This window comes from Capricornis sumatraensis, chromosome 16 (genome assembly GCF_032405125.1).
Source record: "Capricornis sumatraensis isolate serow.1 chromosome 16, serow.2, whole genome shotgun sequence".
Taxonomy (NCBI): domain Eukaryota; kingdom Metazoa; phylum Chordata; class Mammalia; order Artiodactyla; family Bovidae; genus Capricornis; species Capricornis sumatraensis.
This window is the reverse complement of record NC_091084.1, coordinates 49,167,747-49,183,959: the sequence shown is the minus strand read 5'-3', so window position 1 is coordinate 49,183,959 and position 16,213 is coordinate 49,167,747. Positions and strand designations below refer to the sequence as shown.

The window sequence follows — 16,213 nt, the reverse complement described above, 5'->3', positions numbered from 1 at the left end:
GAGATGGGAATCAAACCAGGGTCTCCTGCATTGCAGGCAGATTCTTTACCAACTGAGCCACCAGGGAAGCTCTATCAGGCAAACCTGAGTCCAAAGGAAACCAATTGTGCATCTTCCTACCAACCTGGGGTGAGCCAAGACCATAAGTTTGTTCCACAAATCCACTGGGTCCTGTTGAAAGCTACCGAGTATTTTCCTGGTCATCTCAATCAGTTACAAAACAATTATTGAATCTGAAAGGTAATGATATATCCCATGTTCATAAGGCACACAGCTCAATTTCCTAGTGTTATTAGGCTGATTATCCTTAAAATGATTTAACTATTCCCAACATGAGGACCTTTAAACTTAAATGACCATTGCTTGTTGTTAGCCATGTAAATTCATTTCATAATTGAGGAAGTGGCCCTTCTAATAACAGGGAAGTTATATTCTTTGACTGTGATTTAGCTCTTTGCTCTAACGGAGTCTGTGTAACTTTAAAGAAAGCTCCCATTTATGGCAACTGTGATTGATCAACAACACAAAAGGGTCTTACCTAGTAATATCAATAGTGATCAGAACAGAACTATAACTTCCTTCTGTTAAACTTCCTAAAGGGCCATCCAACTAGAACAGTGAAGAGGACAGATCAACCTAGGTAACCTAGGAGTACTAGAAATTGGCCACTAAACTAAAGTTGAACTGGTTTTTCATAGTTGAATATGATTGATCCTAAGAGAGAAGTACATTTATTTATGAGCAAAAGTGTGAACAGTCATCAAGATAATCATATACAGAACTGGTCCAGCATTTTGAGTCAGCTGTCTACTTCAGATGTTCTATTCTTGTCTATGAATTGCAATCCATTCAGGAGAGAGCCGGGAGTCACCATGGGAGATCCCACCCATGACAAGGTCATGTGGAAGAGACCTGTTAAGCAAGGCTTCAGGACTCAATGGGCTCCCTAGGCTTTCTCGAGCATCTACCCCAAAACCAGAATCTGTCTGTCTTACTATTTCATGACTTTCACCAACTCCTCTGACATTAACATATAATATTTGATCATATCTGATTTTATGGATATTCACAAATATAATATTCCAGTCAACATCATAGTAATATAACCAATGTTTCCAGTTATGTCTGTTACAAGGAGACACCCTTATTGAACTTATGCATGTAACTATATTACTAAAAATAAAAATGCTCACTAAGAGTTTCCAAATTCTGGCTGAATTAGGTAGATAGGAAAAATAAATATTTCAATTCTACTTATAAAAGTACAATTTACTAAATTTCTGTAAGTCATAATTAGTTTAAGGGGAAAGATTTCCTAATATACAGAAAGCAAAAATTAATTCAGCAATACTTTAGGCAAAAGACATAAAACTTATGGCCTTCTTCATTAGTTCACACAGTCCTATGTAATTAATTCTTGATCTTAATCTTTTGTCAACAGTTTTTTATGAAATCATCAGAGTTTCCATTAGAATTCTTTAATTTCTTGCCCAATTCAGTGTTATGATCTAAAATTTATCAGAAATGTGTCATTGTCTAAAAGTCTTTTGTATGAATCTTCTTGAAAATGAAGCATTTTGCAAAAACATCGGAGACAACAATAATTGTCAATAAATGACAAAGACTTTGCAGGTCATGGTTAAAGATCTGATTACAATGAAAGTGAGAAAGAAATGTGGTTATTTTTGTGACATATAATACTTTACGATAATAACTAGAATTATGAAAGATAATATGCTAGGACATACACAAATTTTAGAAATTTAATATTATATAATTTCTAGGACATTTAAATTATGACATTTACTCATATAATATAACCTAATGAAGTTTAGCACCACTCATTTAACAGTGTTTCCATGTAATTTAATATACCAAGTAACCCTAATTAATTTAATATCTCTTTACACATTTGAGAACCGCTCCAAAGCATTCCAAAGCTATTTAAATATCAGAAGAAATTTAATTAAAACCTGACTTTGGAAAGTTTGTGAGAAGTATACAAAAGAGTCTTCAAGAGATTTTAAAACACTTGGTCAAGAAGGATCATAGGCTATTGTGAAACAGCACTTATTCACTTCATCAAAATGACAATAAAAATTTTAAAGGCAAATGCAGAAAGTTATAACAGATTACTTAAAGCTGAAGAAATTTATAATCCATTATCTAAAGCAGATCAGCCCGGGGTGTTTTTTGGAAGGAATGATGCTAAAGCTGAAACTCCAGTACTTTGGCCACCTCATGCAAAGAGTTGACTCATTGGAAAAGACTCTGATGCTGGGAGGGATTGGGGGCAGGAAGAGAAGGGGACGACAGAGGATGAGATGGCTGGATGGCATCACCAACTCGATGGATGTGAGTCTGAGTGAACTCCAGGAGTCGGTGATGGACAGGGAGGCCTGGTGTGCTGCAATTCATGGGGTCGCAAAGAGTCGGACACGGCTGAGCGACTGAACTGAACTGAACTGAAAGCAGATCAGCATTCCAAGAAAACTTTGTTCTCTTAACAAAGACAGAAAATCAAATTCGGATTTTGCTCCAAATTATTTTTAATAACAAAAGTCATTTACTCAATTAAATTCAACCTAATTTTAGCCAGTCCTTGTTCTTAGTTGTTCGGTCGTGTCTGACTCTTTGCGACCCCATGGACTATAGCCCACCAGGCTCCTCTGTCCATGGGGATTCTCCAGGCAAGAATACTGGAGTGTGTTACCAAGTTAGTCCTTATCATACACTAAATTTCTTTCTCAGGGTTCTTTTTCCAAAAACTCCCAAAATTTCCTGTATTCATATTAATTTCCCCATTTTTTTTTCATATTGAAAAACGACCAAATTTGGGATAAAATTACTTTTTCTTCCCTTAAGATACATTTCCACTCTTATACCTTATTCTCATACCTTATTTTACTGAAAACATACATCCTACTTTATTTGCATACTGAAATATTTTTATTATTTCTTTATAACTTTAGTGACATATATCTATATATATTTCAATCTTTAACCTTAAAACCTTAAACTTTAGCAAAAACCAAGAAGCAGGTAACTGTGAAATGTTTCTCATATCAGTATTTCCCAATTGACAAGCTTATGAATATATTCTGTAAACTCTAGAAATATTCATTTTCTCATAGTATAACTTTTTCCTCAATGTAGTACAAGATGTGTGTCCACGCAACTTAAACATCTTTAGTTTTTCTCTAATAAGAAGACAAAGGTAGGTAAACTTAAGACTTGTTTAGAGATTAATATTTCAGTGCTTTATCTTTTTGGAAATGATAACTGTTATTCAATGAATTAACATTATTTAACTTAACTTACAAAAACTCTAAAGTTGCAAGTTACCAAAAGTCTGTAGAAATTATTTTTAGATAGACAAACCTAAAACATAATTATTCTTAAAACATTTGCCTAAAAACTCATATTTCATTTACATTTAATTTACTTAAAATTTCATCAGACCAAGTTATTTTTCTTGCTGACAAACTTTTATAATAGAAATAATAAGATCTCACTGGCTTACAGTAAGTCTAGGGATAATAAAATTATTACACTTTATATTGATGACTATACAGACAGGTCTGTATTAATCAAACCAACAAACTTAAACTAAATCTAATACAAGTTTTCATACAATATTGAATTTTTCTCTGATCACATGAACCTGAAATTCATTTGGGTTAGCTTTTCATTTTTTCTTGAACATTTATGTGGGAATTAAAACTAAATTTTCTTTAAGCCAGCTCAACAGAGCTCATTTACAAGTTTTCCATAGTGACTGAACCAATTTACATCTCCACACACAATGTACAAGGGTTGCCTTTTCATCATATCCTCACCAATATCTGCTCTTTGTGTCTTTTTGATGATAGACATTCTAATAGTTTATAGTGATATCTCATTGTGATTTTGATTTGCATTTCCGTAATGAATCACAATGTTGAGCATTGTTTCACGAGTCTGTTGGCCATCTTCATTTCCTCTTAGAAAAATGTCTATTCAGGTCTTCTGATCTTTTTTAAATGATTTTTTTGGAGAGGGGAAATTGAGTTGTATGACATGTTTATATATTTTGGATGTTAATCCCTTATAGGTCATATCAAATATTTTCCCCATTCAGTAGATTGTCTTTTAACTTGTCAATGGTTTTCTTTGCTTTGCAAAAACTTTTAAGTCTAGATAGGCCCCATTTTTTTATTTGTAATGCTTTTATTTCTTTTGCTTTGAAGACAGATAGAAGAAAATATTGCTACAATTTATGTCAAAGAGTGTTCTGCCTATGTTTTCCTCTAGGAGTTCATTATTTCTAGTCTTACATTTAGATCTTTAATGAATTTTGAGTTTATTTTTGTATATGATGTTAGAAGATGTTCTAATTTAATTCTTTTATATGTAGCTATCCAATTTTCCCATCACCACTTATTGAAGAGAATCTGTTGCATTTCTATATACTAATAACAAACTATAAGAAATAGAAATTCAGAAATAATCCCATTTACCATCACATCAAAAGGATAAAGTACCTAGGAATAAACCTATCAAAGGAAATAAAAGACCTATACTTGGAAAACTATAAGACATGAATGAAAGAAACTGAAAACAATACAAAGAGATGAAAAGATGTACCATACTATTGGATTGAAAGAATCAGTATCGTTAAAATAATCATGCCACTCAAGGCAAGCCACAGATTCAAGGCAATCCCTATCAAAATACCAAAAGCATTTTTCAAAGAACTAGAACAAATAACTTTAAAATTTGTGTGGAAACTCATAAGGCCCTAAATAGCCAAAACGATCTTGAGAAAGAAGAACAGAGCTGGAGGAATCATGCTTCTTGACTTCAAAGAAAGTGAAAGAAAGAAAGTGAAGTCACTCAGTCTTGTCCGATTCTTTGCGACCCCGTGAACTGGGGCCCACCAGGCTCCTCCATCCTTGGGATTCTTCAGGCAAGAATACTGGAGTGGGTTGCCTTTTCCTTCTCCAGGGGAACTTCCCGACCAAGGAATCGAACCCATGTCTCCCGCATTGCAGGCAGACGCTTTAACATCTGAGCCACCAGGGAAGCCCAAGCTACACTACAAAGCTACCGTAATCAAAACACTATAATACTAGCACAAAAACAGAAATATAAATCAATGGAACAGAACAGAAAACCCAGTAATAAACCTACACACTTATGATCAATTAATCTATAACAAAGGGGGAAAGATATCCAGTGGAGAAAAGACTTTCTCTAGCCTATTCTTAATCTCAAGATAGTATATAAGCCTCAATTGGTTAACTGCCTTTGAGTTTCATATTTTTTGTGAGGCTCCTATACTTACAAAATTTGTTTCCATCCTATTCACTTGTCATATGTCAATTTAATTGCTAGACCAGTCAAAGAATCTATTAGGGAAGAGGGAAAAAGTTTTCCACCCCTACAGTTCATTTGTTTGTCCACTCCACAAATAGATGTTGCATACCTATGAGATATCACATACTGTTACAAGCCAGCAAGATATTTTAGTGAACAAAACGGAGTCCTACCCATGTGAACCGCTTACTGCAGACTTATTAGCCTTCTGTATGATGAGATTTTAGAGATCAATGAGTTTTCATTTTTCTCTTTAATAGCTAAGAATTCCCTTGAATTTAGGTGAATTTTCATTCTCAATTATTCATTGCCTAATTTTTGCATTAGCAACGGCTAGGCATAACTTAGACAACTATTAAATAAAGATTCTTTGAAATAAAATTTTAAAATCAAAAAACTAAAAATTATAAAGCATAAAATGTGAGTAGGGTTTCCATGGTGGCTCAGATAGTAAAGAATCTGCCTGCAATGCAAGAGACCCAGGTTCGATCACTGGGTCAGGAAGGTCTCCTGGAGAAGGGAATGGCTGCCCACTCAGGTATTGTTGCCTGGAAAATTCGGCCTGGCAGGCTACAGTCCATGGGATCACAAATAGCTAGACATGACTGAACGACTAATACATGCAAATGTGAATAAAGAAATAAGCATAGATTACTTTTGAAATCACAGAATAAATACTAATATTAGATTAACATCTGAAGAAAGGAAATAAAAAATTAGGATTCCAAAATTAAAGGAAATTTTTTCTACATAGTTTTCTAAACCAAAGGTTGGCAAAATTTTCTATAAATGGCAATATAGTACTTAATTTAGGTTCTTCAAGCAAGATGTAAGAATATTATGTAGTTAACTATACAAAATAGAAAACAAATGTCTACAATTTTTACTGACAAAATTCAAAACAGTAAAAATTATCTAGTACATTTTGTTGGTAATTTAGATCTGCTAGTGAAGAAAGAGAGTTCTGTTTCTGTGGTAACATTGCAGTTACATAAGGTTCAAGATTACTGCTTCCACTCAACAAAATTGATTGTAAATGATCATCTGTTAAAGATGATTTATGAGATTTGAAAAGTTCTTTTACAAAGATAGATATCATCAAATACTGATATAAGTTTCTTAGCACACAATTTTAATGGAGCATATTTATCACTTGGAAAGGCACTTGTAGAATCGAGTTAGATTTTAATGTTGATATTTACCTTTTAGCATTTCACTATATTAAAAATCAATCACTTTCAACTGAAGGTTAGATGCTAATTTTCTTTAACTCCTTTCTCCATTTTCAGAAAGCCCTATTCTATTCTCAGAAATCATCAAGTTTCCTGTCCCCTATGTATCTTGTAATTTTTTTTTAATACTGATATTTTTAAAATCCACCTAATCCTCATCCCACTTCTTCTAGACAGAGGATAGTGATGAGTTTGGAGTTCTGAAATGGAAAAGATAATATATGTGAGATAGGAAATTGTCTATTGTCAGCATTCTGTATACATCAACTCAATTATTAAAATGCATATTTTTCACAATGAATAATTATAACCATATTTTTAAAGTGGTAAAATTGTTCACTTCTCCCTAGTAATTTCACTCACAATCCATTATAAACATGGGTGAGTATGTTAATTCTGTCATACAATGATTAAAATACACGTATTTCTTAAACTTAATCCCATGTGCATTTATTTTCTTCAGGGTCACAAAATGTGATTTATCTGGGACAAGACTTGGGAATTTTAGTTTCTAATTATAATTCTCTTTTCTCCTGCTTAGATATATCCAGTCAGCTCTCTACACACTAGGCTAAATTTACATAACGATGCTAATATTCACATATTATGCCTTTTACACCAAATCACAGCTCTGAAACCTAGAACTCATTGACTTGCATTAAGTTTGAGATGGCGTATTTTCCATGCAGTCATATAACTTAAGTGTCTATATGGTAAATGGTGTCATGAGAGAGGATTTGGAGTCCCTGGAGTTATAAACTCTGAGTCTAAAACACTGAATGCTTTGGTACTGGCACAAAGACAGAAATATAGATCAATGGAACAAAATAGAAAACCCAGAGATAAACCCACACACCTATGGACACCTTATCTTTGACAAAGGAGGCAAGAATATACAATGGATTAAAGACAATCTCTTTAACAAGTGGTGCTGGGAAAACTGGTCAACCACTTGTAAAAGAATGAAACTAGAACACTTTCTAACACCATACACAAAAGTAAACTCAAAATGGATTAAAGATCTAAACGTAAGACCAGAAACTATAAAACTCCTAGAGGAGAACATAGGCAAAACACTCTCCGACATAAATCACAGCAGGATCCTCTATGACCCACCTCCCAGAATACTGGAAATAAAGGCAAAAATAAACAAATGAGACCTAATTAAACTTAAAAGATTCTGCAAAACAAAGGAAACTATAAGCAAGATGAAAAGACAGCCTTCAGAATGGGAAAAAATAATAGCAAATGAAGCAACGGACAAAGAACTAATCTCAAAAATATATAAGCAACTCCGGCAGCTCAATTCCAGAAAAATAAATGACCCAATCAAAAAATGGGCCAAAGAACTATACAGACATTTCTCCAAAGAAGACATACGGATGGCTAACAAACACATGAAAAGATGCTCAACATCACTCATTATCAGAGAAATGCAAATCAAAACCACAATGAGGTACCATTTCACGCCAGTCAGAATGGCTGTGATCCAAAAGTCTACAAGCAATAAATGCTGGAGAGGGTGTGGAGAAAAGGGAACCCTCCTACACTGTTGGTGGGAATGCAAACTAGTACAGCCACTATGGAGAACAGTGTGGAGATTCCTTAAAAAATTGCAAATAGAACTACCTTATGACCCAGCAATCCCACTGCTGGGCATACACACTGAGGAAACCAGAATTGAAAGAGACATGTGCACCCCAATGTTCATCATAGCACTGTTTATAGTAGCCAGGACATGGAAGCAACCTAGATGTCCATCAGCAGATGAATGGATAAGAAAGCTGTGGTACATATACACAATGGAGCATTACTCAGCCATTAAAAAGAATATATTTGAATCAGTTCTAATGAGGTGCATGAAACTGGAGCCTATTATACAGAGTGAAGTAAGCCAGAAAGAAAAACACCAATACAGTATACTAACACATATGTATGGAATTTAGAAAGATGGTAACGATAACCCTGTATGCGAGACAGCAAAAGAGACACAGATGTATAGAACAGTCTTTTGGACTCTGTGGGAGAGGGAGCGGGTAGGATGATTTGGGAGAATGGCATTGAAACATGTATAATATCATATATGCAATGAATCGCCAGTCCAGGTTTGATGCAGGATACAGGACGCTTGGGGCTGGTGCACTGGGATGACCCAGAGGGATGGTACAAGGAGGGAGGTGGGAGGGGCATTCAGGATAGGGAACACTTGTACACCTGTGGCAGATTCATGTTGATTTACGGCAAAACCAATACAACATTGTAAAGTAATTAACCTCCAATTAAAATAAATAAATTTATATTTAAGAAATAAAATACAGAATGCTATTCATCTTACATATTTGCCTCTGAAGTATGAAAATAGACATAGGCCCAGAAGAGTGTAAAAACAGATGTATGCGGTGATCATATAACAGGTAGAGAATTAGAGTTCTGTTTGAAGAGAAAAGCTGGAACCTGGTAAGTAATTTCTTGGTAAGAATGAGAAAACAATGGGAAAGGCTGTGGCAACATAGCAGAGCCCTAGAAGAGGAAACTGAGTTCCATTAGCTTTTCCACGTATTATTCCAAAAAATAATCCCCTGCTCTACTTCTTCTGTCTTGACTTTTAATGCGGTTTGTGACTGAAAGAAGAAATAGAATACATCTGAGGCTGTAACAAGTAAATAGGATGGTCAATATCCTTGATACTTTATCAGAAATTCTAGGAATCAGTGCACCCTGAGAGGCTAAAGTTAGTATGACTAACCTAGGTTATAGAAGAGGAAGATCATTGGTGAGTAATTTGTGGATAGCATATACATCACTGTCATTGGATTCCTAGGACATTGTCCTTTCTTTATACTTCTGGTACATATATAATTATGCCAGATCTACTAAAGCAGATTTACCAGTCGGAGGCTCTTTCTTTAATATATACCTTTTTACACTACCCACGGGAGAAAAAAAATATATAGACACAGAGAAGTACTTGAGACTGAAAATAGGAGTGGAAGTTGAAATTTTCAATTAAGTCCAAAGGTATTTAGTGAGCAACATGTTTTGCCTCACTCCATAATAAGTCTTGGAGCCAGATCTAAAAGACTAAAATAGAGTTCTTTAATAATATTAGAAGCCTGACATACAGCTGGAGACTGAGATTCTACCAAACTGAATTTGGTTCTGCTCGCCTGACATGCAGCAAAGCCAGTCTACTAACACTGAGTTGTGATGAAGAAAAGTACAGTGTTTATTGCAGGGGTGCCAAGCAAGGAAAATGAGCAGCTCATTGCCAAAAGCCTCAAATTCCCTGGTGTTTTTTAAGCAAGCATTTTTAAAGACAGTGTTAGGGAAGAGGCTCATGCGATGTGTGATCAGTTCATAGACTATTTTCTGATTAGGTGAGGTAGTAGGGTGGTGGTGGTGTTTCAGGAATTAACATCATCAGTCTTTTGATTCCAGTCCAGGGTCCACATGTTTGAGGTCAGCAGTTTCCACCTGATTGGGGATGGGGGAAGAGGACAGGGCAGGGGTCTGGCTTTTGTTAAGACAACTGAAGAATTTGTGTCATACATTGGTATCTGCTTTCCTCAAGGAAAAGTATGTTCTTATGATGCTATCCCATAGTTTGACGTATTTCTTAAGTTATTCTTACCTCCTTCCTTGTTTGACTGAACCTTCTTCATTCCCATTTTACCCCTTTTTGAATGATTAACTGTTTGAGCCTGTTCTTTGGAACTTGGGGAGACCTAGGGGACTAAATTTTATTCCACAAACAAGAGGTGGACATAAAAGGGCTTGTGCCTGGGATATCCCATAGGGTCCTGCTTGGTTTCAATTCACCCTTTTTTTTATTCACCTCAACCTTGAGGGGAATGAGTGGTGGGGGGCAAAAAAAGGGAATAAAGATTTGGATAGAGAGGTTGATCATAAATTTAGCAGGGGAACTCAGTTCTTGGCGGACTTAGTTTCAAAGATAAAGAAACGAACAGCAACCTGAAAGAGTAACGTGGATTCTGATGTGGTGCCAGTGTATTTGTGCTGAAGGTTTAGTATCACTTCTTAGCCACATAAAGACATTAGTGCTGTCTCTTATTAATGAGTCCATTTTCATTATCTACTGCTGATCAGCCTGTCTAGATTACGGAGAGGAGAATAACCAAGAAAATAACTGACAATGTTTTGAAATCTCCTATCTCAGAACCTGAAGAATAGCTGATACTCATGCTGGTAAGAAGATCTCCTCATCCATGTCCACAGTCAGAAAGTAGAAAAATTCTTACAACTCACTTCACAATTTCCTGGAAAAGAATTTGGTAACCACCTTAATGCTCACTAGTTGACACATTATCATTGGTCAAAATTACACTAATGATTAGGTAATAACATTGAATTTGAGATCTTAAAGGGATTAAGAGTAGAAAAATTATATATATATATATATATACATACACACACACACACATTCTTTGTGGTAAAAAAGCCAAGACTTACAGTCAATGGTCCTCACTAATATCAATTTTTTAACTATGATATAATAATTTCTGTCTATGGGTAATTGATATCATTGAGATGATTTATGCAAAAATGTTAAAATAATAACTAACACATTAATATACATTTCCTAACTCTTTCTTTTCAGAGATGCATCAAAATTGAAGGGAGTAACCTATCCGCTATTGGCCACTATGCATGGCTACAACTGTACTAGACTGACTCCAGAATCATTCATATTGAATGGGGTACCTGGGCTAGAAGGTACACATATCTGATCTCCCTCTCATTTTGCTCCATGTACCTTGTGACTGTACTGGGGAACTGTGGGCTCAAGAGAAGACTCTACACATGGACATCACCAGATGGTCAACACTGAAATCAGATTGATTATATTCTTTGCAGCCAGAGATGGAGAAGCTCTATACAGTCAACAAAAACAAGACCAGGAGCTGACTGTGGCACAGATCATGAACTCCTTATTACCAAATTCAGACTTAAATTGAAGAAAGTAGGGAAAACCGCTAGACCATTCAGGTATGACCTAAATAAAATCCCTTATGATGATTATACAGTGGAAGTGAGAAATAGATTTAAGGGCCTAGATCTGATAGATAGAGTCCCTGATGAACTATGGAATGAGGTTTGTGACATTGTACAGGAGACAGGGTTCAAGACCATCCCGATGGAAAAGAAATGCAAAAGAGCAAAATGGCTGTCTGGGGAGGCCTTACAAATAGCTGTGAAAAGAAGAGAAGTTAAAGCAAAGGAGAAAAGGAAAGGTATAAGCATCTGAATGCAGAATTCCAAAGAATAGCAAGAAGAGATAAGAAAGCCTTCTTCAGCGATCAGTGCAAAGAAATAGAGGAAAACAACAGAATGGGGAAGACTAGAGATCTCTTCAAGAAAATTAGAGATACCAAGGGAATATTTCATGCAAAGATGGGCTCGATAAAGGACAGAAATGGTATGGACCTAACAGAAGCAGAAGATATTAAGAAGAGGTGGCAAGAATACACAGAAAAAGTGTACAAAAAAAGATCTCAGATATGCCATACCCTTATGGCAGAAAGTGAAGAGGAACTAAAAAGCCTCTTGATGAAAGTGAAAGTGGAGAGTGAAAAAGTTGGCTTAAAGCTCAACATTCAGAAAACGAAGATCATGGCATCTGGTCCCATCACTTATGGGAAATAGATGGGGAAACAGTGGAAACAGTGTCAGACTTTATTTTGGGGGGCTCCAAAATCACTGCAGATGGTGATTGCAGCCATGAAATTAAAAGACGCTTACTCCTTGGAAGAAAAGTTATGACCAACCTAGATAGCATATTCAAAAGCAGAGACATTACTTTGCCGACTAAGGCTATGGTTTTTCCTGTGCTCATGTATGGATGTGAGAGTTGGACTGTGAAGAAGGCTGAGCCCCAAATAATTGATGCTTTTGAACTGTAGTGTTGGAGAAGACTCTTGAGAGTCCCTTGGACTGCAAGGAGATCCAACCAGTCCATTCTGAAGGAGATCAGCCCTGGGATTTCTTTGGAAGGAATGATGCTGAAGCTGAAACTCCAGTACTTTGGCTACCTCATGGGAAGAGTTGACTCACTGGAAAAGACTCTGATGATGGGAGGGATTGAGGGCAGGAGGAGAAGGGGACGACCGAGGATGAGATGGTTGTATGGCATCACTGAGTCTATGGACATGAGTCTGAGTGAACTCCGGGAGATGGTGATGGACAGGAAGGCCTGGCATGCTGCAGTTCATGGAGTCGCAAAGAGTCGGACAGGACTGAGAGACTGAACTGAACTGAACTGAACTAACTCATTTATCTTGAGGAGTCCCTATCTTGGGCCATGTAGTATTTCTTAGCCTTACTCTCCTTCACAGACATTGTTCGGTGTACAAAGTATTGTAACCAAAATGCTCTGCATTTTCCAGTTTGATCTCAAAGAGCTTAGCTTCAGTGCTTGCCTGGTGCAGATGTTCTTTCTCCACACCTTCAAAGGGATGAAATCAGGAGTGCTCATGCTCATGGTCCTGGACCGCTATGTGGCCATCTGCTACCCTCTATGCTTTGCTACTATCCTTGCCAATTCTGTCATTGCCAAGGTGGGTTTCTCACCTTCCTTTGAGGCATGATACTTGTCATTCCTTTTACGGTACTCACCAAAAGACTGCTCTATTGCAAAGGCAATATGATTTTCCATACCTACTTTGACCACATGTCTTTGGCCAAGTTGTCTTGTGGAAATATCAAGGTCAATGCCATCTATGGTCTAATGGTTGCCCTCCTGACTGGGGGCTTTGACATCTGTGCATCACAGTCTCCTACAGCATGATCCTCGAGGCAGTGGTCAGCCTGTCCTCAGCATAGGCTCAGCAGAACTTCAGTACCTGCACTGCCCAAATCTGTGCCATCATAATTACCTATGTCCCAGCCTTCTTCACCTTTTGTACCCACTGATTTGGGAGTCATACAATCTCTTACAGCATTCACACATTTGTGGCTAACATATACCTGTTTATGCCACCTACTCTGAATTTTATTATCTATGGAATAAAGACTAAGCAAATACAGGAAGGAATGATCAAACCTTTTTTAGCAAAAGAGCACTGAAGAAAGAAAAAAGTAAATCCCAACAAAATGAGAGCAAAGCATCTTCATAGATGAAGACATTTGTACCAGGCTGTGTGTACATGATTTGACAGCATCTATTCATTTTTCAATCCATGAATGTTAACAGATCATTCTTATACTTCTCTAGGACCTTATATAGAAAACTTAGAACCTTTCCTTTTAAAAAGACCCACAAATCAATTTAATTAAATCTAATAACACTATCGCTAGCCTTTCCATTAGTCCTAGTACTGAATTTGATGCTATTTGGAAGTAGTATATAGGAGTTTTGTTCCTAAGCAAAAACTTCTCCGCTAGTAGATAAAACTGAGAAAAGGCACCATGCCAGTTAATCAAAAATACTGATAATGTATAGTGAAACCACTGCTCCTTGAAATGTAGATTTTCATTAAACTAGAAAATGTATTATTTATTAAGGAATAAAGTTCAATGCTGCCCATTGATTTATTCATACATACCATGCTGCTGCTGCTGCTAAGTTGCTTCAGTTGTGTCCGACTCTGTGTGACCCCAGAGATGGCAGCCCACCAGGCTCCACTGTCCCTGGGATTCTCCAGGCAAGAACACTGGAGTGGGTTGCCATTTCCTTCTCCAATGCATGAAAGTGAAAAGTGAAAGTGAAGTTGCTCAGTCATGTCTGACTCCTAGCGACCCCATGGACTGCAGCCCACCAGGCTCCTCTGTCCAGGGGATTTGCCAGGCAAGAGTACTGGAGTGGGTTGCCATTGCCTTCTCCCATACATACCATAAATATCTTTAAATACCTTGTGTCTTATGAATTTTTAGTACAAAGACTAATAAAAACAAAACATTGCTACATATATATACACACATGAAGCTATCACTAGAGTCAAGTTAATTGACAAATCATAACTTTCAAAATTCCCTGTACTTAGTGATCCATGCATTGTCCAAACAGGACACCACTGACATCCTTTCTGTCACTATAGATTAGCTGTATAAAATTCTTAAATGTTATATAAGTGAAATATTATTGAATGCAATCTTTTTAGTCTGGTCATTTTCACTCCCAGTCACTTTGAGTTTCATCAAGTTATTGTTAGGTTTAATTATGCAAATATTTTCCCTGCTGAGTTGTATTCTATTTCATGGATACATGAAAATTTGCTTATCCATTTATCTATTGTAGACATTTGGTTTTCTTCCAGTTTATTTACAATATATTCCAGTATATTACAAAAAAGGTTTTATGAACATTCATACGCAAGTCTTTGGTCAAGGATGTATTTTCATTTCTCTTGAATAAATACTTAACAGTAGAATAGCAGGTATACATGAAACTTAAAAATTAAAAAAACTGTTAAAATTATTCCACAATAGTTCTCTGTTACATTCCCACAAGTAATATACGAAAGTTCTACTTGTTCCACATCCTCACAAACATTTAGTATGGCCAGCTTTATTATTATTATTTTTTAGTCATTTTAGTAAGAGTTTGTTGGTATTTTACTGGCTTTTTATTTTAGCATTTATCTAAAGATGTTGAGCATCTTTACCTCTGCTTGTCATCTGTACATCTGTGCTTTTGAAATATCTGTTTAAATATTTTGTTACTTTTAAATTGGGCTATTTGCCTCCTTATTATTAACTTGCAAAGTTCTTTTTATATTCTGAATGCAAACCAGGATAGGTTTTGCAAATGCTTTGTCTTGATCTAAGTCTTGCCTTTCTTTTGGAAACAACAATATTTGAAGAACAATTTATTTTTATTTGAATGGGCCAGATTTAACAGTTCATTATCTTGTTTTTATAGAATAATTTCAAGTTCTTTGCCAAACTCAATGTCTCTAACTTTTCCCTATGATTTCTTTTAGACATTTTATAGCATATTTCACATTTATTTTTGTGATACTTGGCATAATTTTTTAAATAATGAAAGATAAGGATGAAAGTTTGCATTTTTATTTCTTTGTTTTGCTGGTTTGTGTGTATGACTATCTAATTATTCTAGCATCATAAGTTGAAGGGACTTATGTCTTTGGCATAGCTTTAGCAAAACTTCAGCACATTTGTTGAATGAAACTAAGAAAAGAAGAAACCAAAGGAAGAAAGGACAGAAAAAAGCAGGAAAGTAAGGAAGGGAGGAAGGAACAAAGACAGAGGCCAAAAGGAAAATTTTAGAAGTGACCGATATGCTTATTGCATTATTGTTGTGATAGTTTCAGGTGTATATATTTATCCCCAAACTCATTAAGTCATAGAAATTAAGTATGCACAGCATTTTTTTTATGTCAATCATGCTTTACTTTAGAGGTTAAAAAAAGATAACTAATTAAAAAGATAACAGATGAGCTTATAAATGATACTTACTGACTTCGGTTTGTGCATGTTTTCTCGTTTCTTTTGAAAGCCATTTCATTGGTATACAATAATTAGAGTAGTGCTCAGTTGACAATCTACATTCTTTGGATGATGTGGGAGAATGGCACTGAAACATGTATACTATCATGTAAGAAACGAATCCCCAGTCCAGGTTCAATACAGGATATAGGATATCT

General features: G+C 35.9%; 1 pseudogene; it reads left to right on the top strand.

Annotated features, from left to right (window-relative positions):
* The first annotated feature begins 11,254 nt into the window (after positions 1–11,254).
* Positions 11,255–13,673, top strand: LOC138092145 (olfactory receptor 52N2-like; annotated as a pseudogene).
* Positions 13,674–16,213: the final 2,540 nt, after the last annotated feature.